This window comes from Papio anubis, chromosome 3 (assembly GCF_008728515.1).
Source record: "Papio anubis isolate 15944 chromosome 3, Panubis1.0, whole genome shotgun sequence".
Classification (NCBI taxonomy): Eukaryota; Metazoa; Chordata; class Mammalia; order Primates; family Cercopithecidae; genus Papio; species Papio anubis.
The window spans coordinates 160,662,622-160,679,812 of NC_044978.1; the positions used below are offsets into that span (position 1 = coordinate 160,662,622).

Genomic DNA, 17,191 nt, shown 5'->3' on the forward strand with positions numbered 1-17,191 from the left:
ATAACCATGTCCCTGTTAAATTAAATTTGGCCTTAAGCTTCCTCCACACTTTGAAATTAAATTTGGCCTTAAGCTTCCTCCACACTTTGAAACCTATTGCAACCTAACTTAAGAGTATATTCTTGTAACAAATAGCTGAGTCTCAGCCAACCATGGCAGCCAAGCTTTGGTTAATCGCAGGCTGCCAGCTCCCTGTAACGTCCTTGAGAAAAGAAATCATGTCCTAAGAGAAGCTATGTTATAGTGATATAAAGCCCATAATCTGGAGGTGTAGTGTCTGCACTGACATCTCATCTCTACCGTTTACCACCTGGATAATTCCAGGAAGGCTACTTAGCCATTTGGCACCTTGTTTCTGCATCCTTAACATAGGCATGATACTAACAGGTAAGTAACTTACAGGTGTGTTATGAAGATTAAATGAGTTAATACATCTATTTTAAATAAACAGTATCTGGCACCCGGAAGGAGGATAGGAAACATGAGTTATTCTTATTGTTAACGATGATGAGTTATTCAGCACCTAGTGCTTAATAAATACAGATGCTCCTGATACTAATAGGTAAGCACCTTAAAGGTGTGTTATTAAGATTAAATGAGTTAATACTTATATTTTAAATAAACAGTGTCTTGTACCTGGAAGGAGGATAGGAAATGAGCTATTCTTAATGTTAATGATGATTATATATTCAGCACCTAGTGCTTGATAAATACAGATACTCCTCAATTTACTATGGGGTTTCTTCCTGATAAACCCATTATAAACTGAAAATATCATACATTAAAAATGCATTTAATCCACCTAACCTACTGCACCTGATAGCTTAGGCTAGCCTGCCTTAAACATGCTCAGAACACTTACAATGGCCTGTCGTTGGTCAAGCTCATCCAACACAAAGCCTATTTTATAATAAAGTGTTGGAAAGCTTGGCGATTTATTGAACAGTGTACTGAAGGTGAAAAACAATGATTGTATAAGTCCTCCCAAGTACAGTTTCTACTGATTATGTATCATTTCTGTACCACCAAAATTAAAATATCAGAAGTGAACCATTGTAAGCCTGGGATGGTCTATGGTTGTTGGCTTGAATTCCTTCTTTTTCCTTTTTAACTCTATAGTTCTACCTTCCATTTTTTCACCAAGTCCCACAATTTTCTGTTTAAGTCACAGTTTGTCTTGAATATTTGAAGGGTGGGATTTCCACTCCCCACACCCCCTCCACCCACCCCCATTCCCTCTGACCTGGGGACAGCTGAAGAAGTAGATGACATCCAAAGATACGCTTCTATTTGCCATCTCTTTGCACTGGGGAATATCTCCTTGGCTGACTCAAAGGTTCTTCCCCAGCACCAGCCAAATGGAGATACAATATCAGTCAGTTGCTACTACTTCCTCATCTGCCCACATCCTGAGCAAAACGGGGGAATTCTTCACATACCCAGAGGAGTCCCTAAGGTAAATAGTCAAATTTCAATGCCTAATTGCCAACTGTGATTCAAAGATAATGTAGCAATGAAAAACCATGTGAGTCCCTTGCCATAGAAACAGCTCTTCAGAGGAAGGGAGTGGCCCCTAAGAGCCACAACTAGCCAAGAACCAGAAATAGCGAATTTGTTTCTTAGCTATGTCTCTAGTTTCCTGTATAAAAATAAAATGAGGTGAATCATGTTTGCTCCCTAATCCCCACCAGCCTGGCTGCGCCAGGTGTCCGGACGTTTTCCTACAGCCCTGTTCTGAGAACCTCTTCCTAACATCTCCTGTGAGGGCCCAAAAGGAGAAGACTGGCTCCTGGAGCTCCTCATAGGAGCGCAGCATCTGAAAGGATGCCATCAGGCTAAATGGCCTACTCCTTTTTCTTGGTACTTTAGAAAATATGTCTCTTTATACAATGCCAACAAAATGATTTGGTTATTTAAAAAATACAATATAATAAGATTAAAACACTTCCCTACAATGATAACCTATATCAAAACAAAAGCAAACACAAGCAGTAATGCGCCTTCTCTTCATCACATAGAATCAGAGGGTTTCATACAGATTCAGCCAGGAACAGCCTGGGATTACTTTAATGGAGGGCTTCTCAGTGAGGGTGTTATAAGTTGAGGCTTTCTGGCTCCCTCTCAGGACCAATAACGCTCCTCTCCCCAGGTATTGCAACAGTCAGATAGACTTCCACAAATTTCCAAATGCCATCCCACATCCCCTGTCTCTGGGCATAGTACCACAATCCTTGCTCACACTTGCCCCCGTTGAACATCCTGCATTAAGAAAAGTTAAGCAAGGCCAGGTGCAGTGGCTCATGCCTGTAATTTCAGCACTTTATGAGGCCAAGGTGGGCAGATCACTTGAGGCCAAGAGTTCAAGACCAGCCTGGTCAACATGGCAAAAACCCCATCTCTACTAAAAATACAGAAAAATTAGCCAGGTGTGGTGGTGCATGCCTGTAATCCCAGCTACTCGGGAGGCTGAGGCATGAGAATCATTTGAGCCCAGGAGACAGAGGTTGCAGTGAGCTGAGATCACACCACTATACTTCAGGATGTACTCCATCCTCGATGACAGAGCGAGACTGTCATCATTTTGTTCTCCATTTTTCAACAAGGAAACTGAGGCCAGAGTAATTAAGCAGTTTTGTGAAAGCTCACATCATCAAGTAATTGAACTGCAATTTCAAAGTCATTCTTGTCTCAGTATGTTGTGCTGCCTCTTATAACCCCAGATGGTGCCAGGACAAGCACAGATGTGGGTTTTAATTTAAAACATTTATCAAGAGAGACTTCATGAAGTCTTAGGAATCACTTAGGAATGCTGTTGTGGTCAAGTGACAGTTAATGGAGGGGCTCCCCACACTGCCAAGGAAACCACCAATGGGTTGAGATAGTCCCAAGTGAAACTGTCATGCACCGATTATTTCCCTAGTAGCATCCATGGCTGCCTGTGCCCACCAGGGATCTTAGTGGCCAAGTAATAGCCCTTCTGCATCTCTGGAAAAGTCCACCCTGACTTTTAGCCAGAAAATAATTGTCTATGTTCACAAATTGGCAAAATACATTTCTTGCTACAATAAACAGGACTGCTTCTCAGTAGGGGGTGGGGGAGCCTTTGGATAAATTTCCCTAAAGCTCTCTGCATCTTTTTGTATTTTCTGTCATCTCTGCAATCCACATAAACATTGTCCAGACCTCAAAGATATGATATTAGCTGGTTCTTTTTTAGTTCATTAGCCCTTCTGATATACTAGTAGATTATCAAAAGCATTTTCAGTATGTCATAAAATCTGTTTGGTATTAAGTTGTACATGATGTGTTTTTCTCCATCTAGCTAAATAGTTTCCTTCAAATCTGGACCAGATGAGCACCCTGGGACTTGCATGAGCTCATGTGTGTATCTGCGTGGAATGCAGAACGTTGGGTCCCATTGGATGTGTGAGCATGTGTTTGGCCCAAGTGGAAATATCCTTAGGCACCGATGCCTCAGTTAGGGAAAAGATAAAGGCACAAGATCAGATACCACATCTGCAAAATGTTAATGTCCTGGTGGTGCTCCCTATTAGAGCCATTTTTCCGTTCTGTTTGATGGCTAGTTTAGGCAAATTGTGACGAGCGTGACATTGCCTTGATTCAGTAGCCCCTTGGGACAGGCATCCCATCCGTGCTCCCTCCCACCGTGCCTCTCGCTGCCGCAGGCTCACGGAGGCTCCAGGGCTGGCTCCTGCTCATTCGTTCAACCAGTCTCTTTTGAGCACCTATGATGTGCTAGGCACAGTGGAAAGAGGAGACTAAGAGCGGCCCTTGCTTCTGAGATATGGAGGAGGGTACAGAAAAGCGAACCGACAATTATGTTACAGCAGGATAAATATATCTGCTAGAGCAGATGAAGGGTCCAGACTAGTCCTGGGGAGAAGTGTGACTCAAGAAAGGCTTCCTGGAGGGGCAACCCAGGAACAGAGAGTTGAAGAAAACCCAAGAACGGGAGCTGGTGCTGGCCAGCTGTAAACAAGACAGAGGTGCCCCTTCTGGCCAGGAGCCGTCTCCTGCAGGGCACACAGGTAGGCAGGCCCAGCGCGAGCTGTATTTAGTCTCTCCTCATCCTGTAGTGCCCTTGAGAAGTTAGCAACCTGCACAACCTTCCATGGGATCCTGGGATTATCCATGCCTCTTAGTTTCCTAGGGTTGCTTAACAAATTGCCACATACTAGGTGGCTTAAAACAACAAAAATTTATTCTCTTATAGTTCTGGAGGTCAGAAGTCCAAAATAAAGGGTTGGCAGGCCCATGCTCCCTCTGGGGGCTCTAGAAGAGAATCCTTCATTGCCTCTTCCAGCTTCCAGTGACTCCGGGCAAGTTTTGGTTTCAGGTTGCACTGCATGGCTCCAATCTCTGCCTCTGTCTTCACAGGACTGTCTGCTCTGTGTCAAATCTCCCTCTGCCTTTCTCTTATAAAGACAACTGTCGTGGAATTGGGGGCCCACTCAGGTAATCCAGGATGATCTCATCTTGGGATCTTTAAGTTGTTTACATCTGCAAAACCCTTTCTCCAAATAAGATCACATTCTCTGGTTCTGGAAGTTAGGGCATATCTTTTTGGGGTCACTATTCACCCCAAGAGACCAGGTGAATAAGGAAAAGAAGATTTTCAGACAGGAGGAGCAGAGGATGTAAAGGCAGGGAGGTGTTTGTGGATTTGCTCAGTTCTTCAGTGGCAAGAACGCCTGGGGCTTAGGCTGCCAGAGGTGTGGCAGGGAGCTGAGACTGCCTTGGGAAGCAAGGAGCTGGTCTCAGAGGACCTGGAGTGCCCTGCCAAGAGGCTTGGACCACAGTCCAAAGGCAATGAGCAAGCTTTGCATAATTTTAATTTTAACCTAGAAAGGACACATGGGCTGACAGTTAGAGGATGTATTGGAGGCCAGCAAGACAAGAGATGAAGAAATTCCTTCCAGAGGATGTTGCTGTTGCTCAGGTGAGGAATTTGGTGGCCTGGACTTTGGAGAAGAGGTTGTGATGGTGTGATGGGACCACACACAGCACTTGGTGACTGGTGTGAGCTGAGTGGGGAGGGAGCACTGATCCGGAGGTGTCCTGGCCCCAGCACTGCCCATTGTCCACCTTCAGTCAGCTATGGATACATTGGCACTGCTCCTCACAGATCGGCCCTTTGCACTTGACAGTTTGAACATGAGTTTTCAAGAGCTTTGAAAGCACTTTGACACAAAAGGACATCCCCAAGCACTGGGTTGAATATTGACCTCTCGAAATTCATATCTTCCTCGAACCCGTGGATGAGACTTTATTTGAAAGTGAGTCTTTGCAGATGTAATTATGTTAAGGATCTCAAAATGAGGTCACCATGGCAGATCCAGGTGGGCCCTAGGTCCAACAGCAAGTGTCCTTATGTGAGAAACACAGAGGAGGAACACTTAGGGAGAAGAGGGGGTCGTGTGAAGACGGAGGCAAAGACTGGAGTGACACAGACACAAGCCAAGGAATGCCAAAGATTGCCTGGAGCCACCAGAGGCTGGAAGAGGTAAGGAAGGATTCTCCCCTACAGCCTCCAGTGGAAGCGTAACCCACACCTTGATTCCAGACTTTTTGGCCTCCAGGGCCATGAGAGAATAATTTCCTGCTGTTTTAAGAAACCAAGTTTGTAGTAATTTGTCACGTCAGCCCTAGGGAACTGCTACAGATTGACAATGAGCATGAAATACTTTGGACTTTAAAATAATAATAAGAAAAAGGAAAACAGCAAGATGACTAGAGAGGACTCCTTGTATGGGAGTTTTGTACTAGCAGCTATTCTTGTTCTAAGAAAGGGGCCCCTTCAGCCTTCCTGTTGCTGTGCCATAAGGGACCAAGCTGTCTTGACCTTTTAAGCAAGTTTGCTAATCCCTCCACCTGTTTTCTTTGCTAATATAGCTGTTCTTTCTGTCATGCTAGTGTGCACCCGGGGAGCTGACAGAAATCATTGCCTCTTGATACTGATCATGCAATAAAAATGGCAAGCTGATTAGTCAGCCAGAGAGGAGAAGCCTTTTTCCCATTAGAGGCATGATCTAATGCTGTAATCACCTAGCCTGCTGACGGCAGCCAAGTGCTTGTGGTCGCAGAGTCCTCAGAACAGGTGAACCCTGTTAAGAAGCATCCTTCTCCATGGTTTCAGCTGTCCTGCAGACCATCTTAAGTCTCAGTCCCTGAAATACAACAATTAGACAGAACTCCTGTGTTCCTGAGTTTATGACAACCTTCCAAGACCATCCTTTAAAAAATATATATATATGCAAATAAAAGAGCTCCAGCTTCCAAACCAGGAAGCTTCAGGAAGCCCAGGATTCTTCCAAGGAATATAGACATAGTCTTGGTATTCACTTACTGTTTCTCCACCTGAATGTGTGTCCCTGATCCAATGGATTCAGTGCCTCCCTTCACCCCAAGACAACGCTCACATGAGGCTTTCTGGCTCAACTGAAAGCTTGAAGGAATTTCAGTGCAGAGAGGGAAAAATTAAGCTCAGTGTCAGCCATGACCAACCACACCCCGAGTCCTTGGGCCAAATCTCATCCCACCCAATTCCTACTGGTCTTCCTTCACCTTCAGGCTCCCAGCACATTGTGGGGCGTGCTTCTACCCTGTCTTCACCTCCACACAGGGGTTTGCATTGACTGTGTTTCTCTCTCCCTGAATGCCAAGCCCCCACAGCCCCTTCCCTCTGTCTACCAGAGAAAGCCCCAAATCCATTAACATCGGAACAATCCTCACTCTTTTATTTTGGTAGACACAGAGCTTGAGTGTTTCCTTGTCTAGGCTTTCCATTCCTTTTGCACAGATAAAAGCTCATTTAAGCACTTTTTCTCCACCAGAAAGCCTTGGCCCCCACAGACTAATTTGGGTTTCCATTTTTAGCAGCACAAAGAATTAGCAAAAGCTTTGAAATTGCAGTTCTTCCTCAAAGACGCCCAAGAGCCCAGGTCCAATTCTCAGGCAGAATCAAAGTTCGCATCCTGAATTTCCCTCCTCTTACTTCCATCAGAGGGAAAGTTTTCCCTAAGCCATCAGAGAACTCGATCTTTGTAAAGTAGAAGACGCAGTTCTTCTCCCAGTAATCAGCACTGGGTGACTTTGATGAAGAAGGTTAACTGGTCTGAGCATTGGACTTGCTAGCTATAAAATAGAATTAATAATCCCTTTGTGCCATAGGGTTATTGTAAGAATACTTAAAGAAATAACTTAAGAAAAGTGTCTGGCTTGGTGTGTGGCACACAAAATATGTCCACTACTTCTTCCTTTCATTGTGTGATTAAGCAATAGTTTGCTCTGTTGCCTTATACAAGGATGATAATACAGTTCTAAAGATTATCTGAAGTTCAGAAACTGGTTAGCAAAGATACACTGAGCTCTCAACAAAGCCAACAAGCACTGCATTATAGAGTGTTCCCTTGGCTCCATATTTGCACATGCCTGTAATTATTTATTTGAGATGAATTCCCAGATATGGAATTCGTGGTCAAGAGGTACATATATTTTTAGGACTGCTGCTATACATTGCCAAATTGCCTGACAGAAAGTCTGTGCCACAGACTTCTTACCTCCCCCACAGAATTGTGTCCAAGAGCCTATTTCTTGGAATCTTGAGTTTTTCTCAAAGTGTATTAGCTTGATGGGAGAAGAGTGGTTGTAGAATTGTTTCTCAAACCTGGAAAACAAGCATCCAACAAACCCAACTCACTTATTTTAAAAATGAAGATCCTAAGACTGAGAGAGATTAAGTGACTTGGCCAATTCATCTGGTTAGTAAGACAGCCAAAATCCATACCCCATGTTTCCTAATGCTGGAATTCTTTCCATTATACCACTCCAGAGACAGAGTGTTAGCCCTGAGGTGAAACCACTCAGGGACTGCTTAATAACAAAGTTCAATTAGACCAAAGGGAAGGCGCTGTAGAGAAAAGTGCTAATGCAGAGTTTCAATTAGTGTCTGGCTAATTCATTCTCAGATAAGTATAGGGCAGTGTCTGTGTTAGCACCACCTACTGGTGAAAATTTAGACTTGTACAGGATTCCTTCTATGGAGTTGCAGGTAGAATGGGAAAAATCTCCGGGAGATTTGGACTGCTTTAAACAGTGTTATTCTAGAAAGAAGTCCGTAGAAAAATGAGTAGGTATGGAGTCACTGAGTCATGAGCCATAAGGACTTCAACTTCTGTGGTCTCAGAACTGCTGTGAATGAAGTTCCAATTTCCTGAAGCGACAAAGTCAGTTTCCTGTTCTTCCTATCGGCTGTGTAGAATGTAAACCTCTTCATTTTTCTATAACCTAATTTCTAGTTTAAGTCTACATTTTTCTAGTGGCAGGAAACTTAATATATAGTGTCTTCCTGGTAAAAATCACTCACTTCGGTGTTTATTCAGTCATGCCAGTTTCAGTCACTCAATTCAAAATTTCATTCCCTTCCCTTCTTCTTGGGGTTGCTGGTAAGATCCTGGAAATATAGGATGGTGTAGGTGGAAAACGGGGTTCTGGGGGACTGAGAGAGGGATGGGGTGGTGTGGTCCACAGGCATCCTTAGCCTGAAGCAGACCTGGTCTTTGGCCATCGGCACCTATGTGTAGTGGCACCGTGGGGCCATACTTGGAGGCTGCCAAGGCCTCTTTGTTAGAGAGCCCTCCATCTCCAATATATCCTTCTTGTCCCAACCTCAAGCTCTGCTCAGGTCTGTGGCCCTCTTTTGGCCATTTTATGCCCATTTTGGAGACAGGAGCAAGGGAAACTTTCAGATGCTTTCTTACATGGGCCTGGCTATGAGGGATTGGGGGCTTTCCTGGGGCCTCCCTGCTGCTTTGCTCTGTTGCGCTGTCTTCTCCACTATGGCCAGCATACGATGCAGGGGGTGGCAAACTATGCCCTGTAAAGGGCCAGATAGTACGTATTTTAGATGAATACTCCACTCTGTCACTGTAGCACAAAGGCAGCCACAGTCAATATGTAAATAAACAGGCGTGGCTGTGTTCCAATAAAACTTGACTTACAAAAGGAAGTAGCATGCTGCATTTGGCCCTCGGGGCCCTTGATGATCTCGACATGTATCTGTGCAGTTCTCCCCTAACTCCAGGCATCTCCCACAGATCAGGGCACACATTCTCAGGTCTTGGCATTACTAAACCTATCTTGATGATTTGTCACCGGCTACCCCACTTCAGAAAATCACAAGAAGAGGGAGCAGGCTAAGTGCAGGATCCCTCAGGGTTGTGTCAGCATCTTCTTCTTCCCCTCTCCTCTTTCCCTAGCTAGAATAATCATCCTTTCCTCTCTTTCCATTCTCTTGTTTGTAGTATAAACTTTATGTCATGCTTACATGGGGCTTAGCCTTCAGATTTGATCACGCTTTTCTGCCGCAAGCCTTGCTTACGGAGGCCCCAATCTCTGTAATAAGAGTCAAGAGCCTAAATGGTTCAAAGTCAAGAACTTGACATTTGTTCTGTGTTCTTCATAATCCCTCCCTTCCCAGTGAGTAGTGGATACCTGGAGTGACTGGGAATACGGTCCCATGACGTCTTCTAACTCTTGCTAAGTTCTGGGTTTCAACCAAGCCTCAGCCATACTCTAAGGGCAGCTGGATTCAGATAAGTTTGCTGGTCTGGTGGTTGTTCATTTGTCTTTATCTTATGAGAAAATGAGAAGAGTAAGGTTAACTTGACATTGTTAAAAACACTGCTCACTCACGTGAATAGAAATGAATCCTTTCGGTGCAAAATCATTTAGAGCACAGCATTTCGAACTGCAAATTGCAACCCTTTAGGGTAGGGGTAGGCAACTTTTTTTCAGTAAAGGCACACATTGTAAATATTTTAGGTTTTGTGGGCTGCACTCAGCATGCAACTCTCAACTCGCAACTGCTCAACTCTGCCACTGTAGTGCGAAAATGATCAAAGACAATGGGTAAACAAATGAGTGTGTCTGTCCTGTAATTAAACTATTTATGAATACTAAAATGTAAATTTCATATAATTTTCACCAGTCATGAGATATCATTCCCCTTTTGATTTCTTCCAACCACTTAAAAACATATAATTTTTTTTAATTTTATCTATCATTTTAAATTTTATCTTATCTTTTTTATTTTATTTTTTGAGACACAGTCTCTGTTGCCCGGCTGGAGTGCAGTGGTATGATCTCAGTTCACTGCAACCTCTGCCTCCTGGGTTCAAGCAACTCCTGCCTCAGCTTACAGAGTAGCTGGGACTATAGGCATGCGCCACCATGCCCAGCTAATTTTTCTCTTTTTTATAGAGACGGGGTTTTGCCATGTTGGCCAGGCTGGTCTCGAACTCCTGGTTTCAACCAATCCGCCCACCTTGGCCTCCCAAAGTGCTGGGATTGCAAGTGTGAGCCACTGCGCCTGGTCAAAAATGTAAAAAACATTTTTAGCTTACAAGCCTTGCAAAAAGAGGTGGTTAGTTAGATTTAGCCTTGGGCCATAATTTGCTGACCCCTCAATTAAGGGGGTCATGAAATCAGTTAAGTGATACTGGATGAAGAATTTTTTAAAAAAGAAATAAGATAAAGGAGAATGAAAGAGACAAAATATCAAAATATACCGTACACAAAAAAGGTTTCGTAAAATGTTGATTTCAGTTAATACACATTTGTGTGTATTGCACTGTGATGCGAAACGTATTTCTTGCTGTGGAATGTGGCTGGAAAAAGTTTGAAAATCATCAATTTGGAGAAACATTTCTTTCAGTGTGACATTTTTATTCCCAAAGAGTTGTGCCTTTATTTATTCCACACACCTTAAGATTTGATATTAGTGTTGCCAGATAAAATATAGGACACTCAGTTAAACTTGAATTTCAGATTAAAAATAAATAATAAATTTTTAGTATAACTATTTTCCGTGCAATGTTTGGGAAATACTCATACTAAAAAATTATTCATTTCTTATCTGAAATTCAGATTTGACTGAGTATCCTGTTTGTTTTTCTAAACCAGACAATCCTATGTGGTATATTACAACTGATTTTTATTATTACTCTAATGATCTTAAAACTCAGGGTAGGGGCAGCCCAGTTCAGCTGGTAACTTAAGGGAAAATCTGGCATTTAACAGTTCTTCCTATATGCCAGATTCTGTGCCCTCTCACAATTGCAGAAGCACTAGCCCTCACTACAGCCCTCTAGGAAAGGTACAGCTTTGTTGTCTTCACTTTACAAGTGAGGAAACTGAGGCACAGTCTGACCTCAACAGGGGGTTTAACAATATAAGAGGGATGGTTCCAAGTCCCTGCCACACCGCCAGGCTGTTGGGAAAGGCAAGCCCTGTGAAAGGGCCATGAGCAGTTCTTGGTCCTGGTGGTGCAGTGAGGAGGGCAGACCGGACAGTGGGAGTGGCAATGAGGGTGCATTGTCCATGGAGTATTGGAACCCAGTGTAAACATGATCCAAGTCATTTTATATTCACTATGCAATGCCAGTGATAACCTGCCCCCTCCCCATCAAGGCTGACTTCCCCACCCACTTGACATGCCACTATTTGGCATATGGTTGGTGCTCAGAAAATGTTACTTTCCTCTTTCTTCCTGCTCTCCTTTTCTCTACCTTGGCAAATGAGTTGCAAACCACTTGCCCATTCTGATGGGTGATGGCAGCCTAGACTGTTGGATTGAGAAGGATTCTGAAGTTGAGTCTGCTCAAAGCAAATGAGTGCTGTGCTCTAGAGGATCATCTGCTGGAGAGGTAAGAAGTGGTTACATGGATAGATACCACCCACCATCCTATAGTTTAATGCTTCAGCCTCCAGAGCACAAGCAAGCATGCTGAGCAACGATTCCCCGTGAGCCCCAAACTCCTTCCCACTTAAGACAAAGTAAGAGGGGAAGGGGAAGAGAGTTTCTATCCATCACATCGCCTTGTCCCACCTCCTCCAACACACACAATTCCTGAGTGACCTGGAGCTAGATGCTTGAACACGGATTGGAGAGGCATAAGCAGACTGGACAGACAGGCAGGGCACAGGTTTGCTGGGCGCCAAAGGCCAGAGGCAAATTAACATCTCCCCTCCCATTGCCCTTCACCGCCTGAAGCTTTTGCGCTTGGCTCACCATAGTGTGACCAGGGGCCTCTGTTCACATGTGCCTTTTTGGAAGCTGTGGGGAGGAATGCCTTTCCTTGACTCAGTTATGTGCATGGCTGGAGGCAGGGCTACAAAAATAGGCTGAAGGCAAGACTTTCCATTCTTCCATTTCCCCAAAAGTAGTTTCTTCTTGGACACAAACTGCCATCTTCTTCAAATTCCCAAATTGAGTAACCACTTGGAAGGTTTTCTTGTTCTTTTTTTTTTTTATTTTTATTTTCAAATGATTTTTCCAGCTGTAATTTTTCTTCAGTATGGAATTTTGCTCTTTCTGCCTTGAACTTCATTATAAATCCAAGTTTAAAATCAGAACTATTATAAATAGCCTTGCATACAGCAAGCGTTTGGGCATGCCATGTTTTAACCTTGAAGCAGCCCACCATTTAGGTGGCTCTGTAATTCCTCAGCTTCTCGTTTATCCCCTGCCCCTACAAATTAGAAAGGCCACATGCAGGCAGGCCTTCAGATAGAAGGAGTTGATAAATTTAAGAGTGTGTCTAAGGTCAAAGAGAAGGGATGTTCAAAAGCTTAGAAAGGTATTCGGATAGTTTGTTGGATATTTAATAGCTTTGGCAATACCTTATTTTGTTGAATTAGGGTCTTGTGGGTCTAGCAATGGCTTCCAAAACTATTTAGTCAGTTTCCTCTTGGGGAGCGGTGGTAGAAGGGGGCAACCCTTCCTCTTACGGCTCAGGCCAACTTTATATTTTGTACAGAGGTGAGGATATTAGTCATGATATGAAGGAGAATCCATGACATTTTGATGATTCTGGCATATGTACATTTAAAAATTGCAAATTTAATTTTTCTTAGCATACCAGAGAGACGAGTTTCCAAGGAAATGGGTCTGACTCTTGAGCTCTGTTTGATGTTGCTTTGGCCAAATGATTTGGTGAGTCACTTGTTATGCTTTTCCCTCAGGGTTCAGTGTTGTTTTTCATCGTGTCCTTAAAATCAACTTCTAAGCCACTTAAGTGCCTTGACTGGACTTTCTGGGGCCATATTAATTCCAACCTCAGAAATTTTGTTCTTGCTTAGATATTCCCAGGTTTTCTCTCCCCTACACCCTATCCTTCTACACAGCCCAGATGTCAAGGTCCCCTACAGATCCCAGGTCAGTCAAGCCATCCTTGACTTGTGAAAAACCATGTGATTTCTCCCATCTTTGAACTCCTTTTGGGATCATCATCAATATCTAATCTTTTTACTTGATCTCTAAGAATCATCTATGTTGTTTGAATTTTTCTTAAGGGAAAAGACTATGTCTTATGCTTTTTCTGTATTTTCCAAAACACCTGCCCCATGTTGGGCATGCCCCAATCAATACTGGATTGATAAATGATTGAGAAGTCTTCACTAGGCCTACAGTTCATGCACCTATAAACATGGAGCTTCCCTTTATCTTTGTAGGGTTTGACCAGAATTTGCCCCCAGCCTTACCCGATTACAGGAAAAATAGTGTTCAAAGTGGGAAGCTAGTTCTGTGAATCCACATTTCCTTTGTTGGGCAATGATCTAGCTGCATGTGGCATAACATTTGCTGACACATAGTGTACTCACTCTTTCTTTTTTTTTTTTTTTTTTTTGCCAGAAAAAGACTATTTCCATTCAAGTCACAAGTGGTGAAGGGTGGTGTGGTTTCTCTATGACCTTAGGCGAGTCATTTCACCACCTTCAGCTGCAGTTTCCTCTTCTACAATTTTCCACCTCCAAGGTTGGCAATTCTGTGGTTTGGGGGCTGCTCAACGCTTCTAAGAATTCATCTAACAGATTTGTTTGCATGACAATGGGAAGAATTCTAAGGTTCCACTTCATTTTCTGCTCTGGATCTAATGTGAATGGATGGGGCCAGCGATGTTAGTAATTATTGGCCTGGACCTTCTCTCTGTATTAACTAGAGCTCCTTATATCCTTCTAGCTAGGGGCTCAGAGCCCACCTTGAGGATGGCGGCATTAACCCGTCTGCTTAGGGACATCTAGACATTCTGCTAATCGTTCTTGCTACCACTATGTATATCCCTGATAGTGCAGAATCTTCTGCCTGTGGTTCTGTAAGTGGGCCAAGTTAATTCTTCTGTTAGAGCCTTTGGAAAATTCAAGACAGGTACCAGTGACTAATAAAGTGACTAATAAAGGCTATATTAAATGCCCTTTCTCTTTCTTTTTGTGGTTGATGCAACAACAAGGTTGTCTAGTTTTGTTTGCCATAATTTTATAAGTTGTTGCCTTTGGTGACATATTTCTGTTTCATCATTTTAGGTGTCACATCTTGAGGACAGATGTCTTGTGTAAGACATGGGCTGATTTTCATTCGCCAAAAATTGGCCCTTGTGTTAGAGGGAGAGTAGAGGAAATCACTCTATTATTAGACTTTGAAATGAATGTTTATGGCCCTATAAAGTGACTACCTAGTGTGCTGTCTGCCATGATTGAAGACAGATCTAAAGCTAGGTCTAATTAAGAAATATCTACTATCTGATTGCTGTTGTATTTAATAAGCGATTTAAAACAGAGAAATTATTTTGTGGAATTTCAAAAGTGAGTTGATTGGATGCATTGGATTTGGACTTCTAAAGGATTTGCAGCATTTTTTCCTAAAAAGGCATTGTTCAGTGGGAAGTGACAGTGGGATTATTGCTCCTTGTTAAGTAAATTCAGCATGTGATTTATGTGCTTATATTTCCATGTACATTCAAGGAAGCAATTCTCCTTTGAAATTTATAAAATAGTGATGCCAAAAAAAAAAAAAAAAAAGAAGGCGAGGAAGGAAAATCAGAATTTCAGAAGAAAGTAAGCTGTTTGGATAGAACTGAAACCATGTGGGGTCCAGAAATCTTGTAATATTCTGCCCATTAAAAGTTCTTCTGCAAATAAATGTGCACATGCAAAAGTGGGGGGCGGAAAGTCATCCATTTGGATTCAGCAGCGTGTCAGCCTAATTATACTAGACAATGCTGAGCTCAGTAATTCCACTTTTGATCCATTGCTGTGTGAAGTTCATTATTATCTGTTTCGAATTATTGTTCATTTCAAGAGCCGTACAACGAAAAAGCATGTCAAGACTTTGAAAGAGCCCTTGGCCTTCCCCGAAAGCTTTGTGAAACGTTTCTTTGGAAACATTTCTGCTGAGACGGTGCATTAGCTGTGAGTGGGTGTAGGGGATGGGCGTCTGTGCTTCCCCTTTTCACATTTGTTTACCTTAAATACATCTCCATGGAAACGAGACCTGCTTCTGAGTTGACTTGAGGGTTGTCTGTAAGAGGAATGAATAGCAAAATATAGATAACTAAAATTCTCATATACTCTAAAAAGGATCAGCCAAAGTGAGGGACACTAAGTTTCATTGAGACCTCTTCAAGACTGATGATTTTAAATAAGGTTTTTCATGGAACGCTGAGAGGTAGATAGTATTGTCTCTGTTTTGCAGATGAAGACCTTTAACTTCTGAAGGTTTACTCAAATAGGAAGCGACAAATCCAGATTTGAACCCAGAACTGTCTGATTCTGATGCCCACGCTCTTTCTATAAAACCACATTGCCAGTCGTTTCAACCTTTCCTCCCACCTGCCCCAAGCATTTTCCAGAACTGTATAAAAATGGGCTACCCTTGATGTTTCCATCTTTTGGGTGATTAAGTGCTTGGGAGGAAAAAGGTACTATGAAGAAAGAAAAACAAGAGGTCTGCATCATCTAAATATGAAATCACCAGTAGCAGTATGAACGATTGTCCCCAGTACTTCCGGAATCCCAGGCCGGGCCAGAAAAACCTCAGTTCACTAACAAAGCCTCAAATAGGAAGGCCTCCATTTACCAAATTGTTGTCTATGCTGCACTTTGAGTAGAAAACAAGACAGTGGACTGGAAAGAGCCCCAAAAATCTCAGTTCAAAGCTTGACCCCAACACTTATGACTTGCAGGACTCCCAGCCTCAAATGGGTAACTTCTCTGAGCCTCCAGTGTCAACAGGGTCTCTTGATGAGGCAGGATCTGGCCCAGGCTTTTCTGGTGGCCCATGGCGATAGGCAACAGGCTTCACATATTGACTTAAGTCCACAATCTCTGTCTGTCTCAGTCATATACAAAAGTTAGTTTGCAGACAGGGTCAACAAAGGCTGGGGAAGAACTCACACTGAGGAAGTGGTCCTGTGTGGGGAGGCGGGCTCCACAGCCAGGCCTGAGTGTTCAGGAGGCAGTGTGGCCCTGGTACTACAATGTGGCTCGTACTGGATCTCAGTCTCACCCAGAATGTAAACAGGTTTGCCATAAACCCACTGCACTAGAGTTCTGGGAACAGGTTGTGGGACCCCCTCACATGGACTGCAACTGATTGTAACATGAAAAGAGCACTTTCCTCTTTTTTTTTTTTTTTGAGACAGGGACTCACTCTGTTGCCCAGGCTGGAGCTCAGTGGCGCCATCTTGGCTCACTGCAGCCTCCGCCTCCAGGGTCCAAGTGATTCTCCTGCCTCAGTCTCCCAAGTAGTTGGGATTACAGGCGTCTGCCACCACACCTGGCTAATTTTTGTATTTTTAGTAGAGACGGGGTTTCACCGTGTTGGCCAGGCTGTTCTCAAACTCCTAACCTCATGCGATCTGCTCCCCTCGGCCTCCCAAAGTGCTGGGATTATAGGCATGAGCCACCATACCAGGTCTGCTTTTTCTCTTTATTTCACAGGTGACAAGGTCTCTGGCTTTGAGGTTCAGCTCTGATGGTACCCAAGAAATGGAGATAGCTGGGACCCTGAGTGACCCCTTCAATAGAAGGTTGAGGACTCGAGGCCAAAAATCCTAGCTCTGTGATCCATAGCTGTAAGTGAACAACCAACTGGGATCCGTGATGTGTTTAGGTGATCCTGTGTTTTCTCAGAAACACATGGGGGTGTGAGCCACTAAATATTGACATTTCTCTGATCAAGGAAGTAGGGCTTTGGAGTCACTGAAATTTGTGTGGAGATAATAGTGAGAGTAGACTACACACAGTGGAGAGTTACTTTTCAGGTTATTGAAAAGATCAAGAGCAGTGCCTGGCACAGAGTAGGACTTCAGTTAATGTGAATTATCTTGATCTG

The 17,191-nt window shown here is 43.3% G+C and overlaps 1 long non-coding RNA gene across 1 annotated transcript; it reads right to left on the reverse strand.

Moving 5' to 3' along the window:
* Positions 1 to 2,445: 2,445 nt before the first annotated feature.
* Positions 2,446 to 14,854, reverse strand: LOC103884282. The gene is made up of 3 exons (XR_646817.4): positions 12,092 to 14,854; positions 9,514 to 9,653; positions 2,446 to 7,687 (listed from the first exon to the last, which is right to left on the reverse strand). It is a non-coding gene; the product is annotated as an uncharacterized LOC103884282 (long non-coding RNA).
* Between the last annotated feature and the right edge of the window lie 2,337 nt (positions 14,855 to 17,191).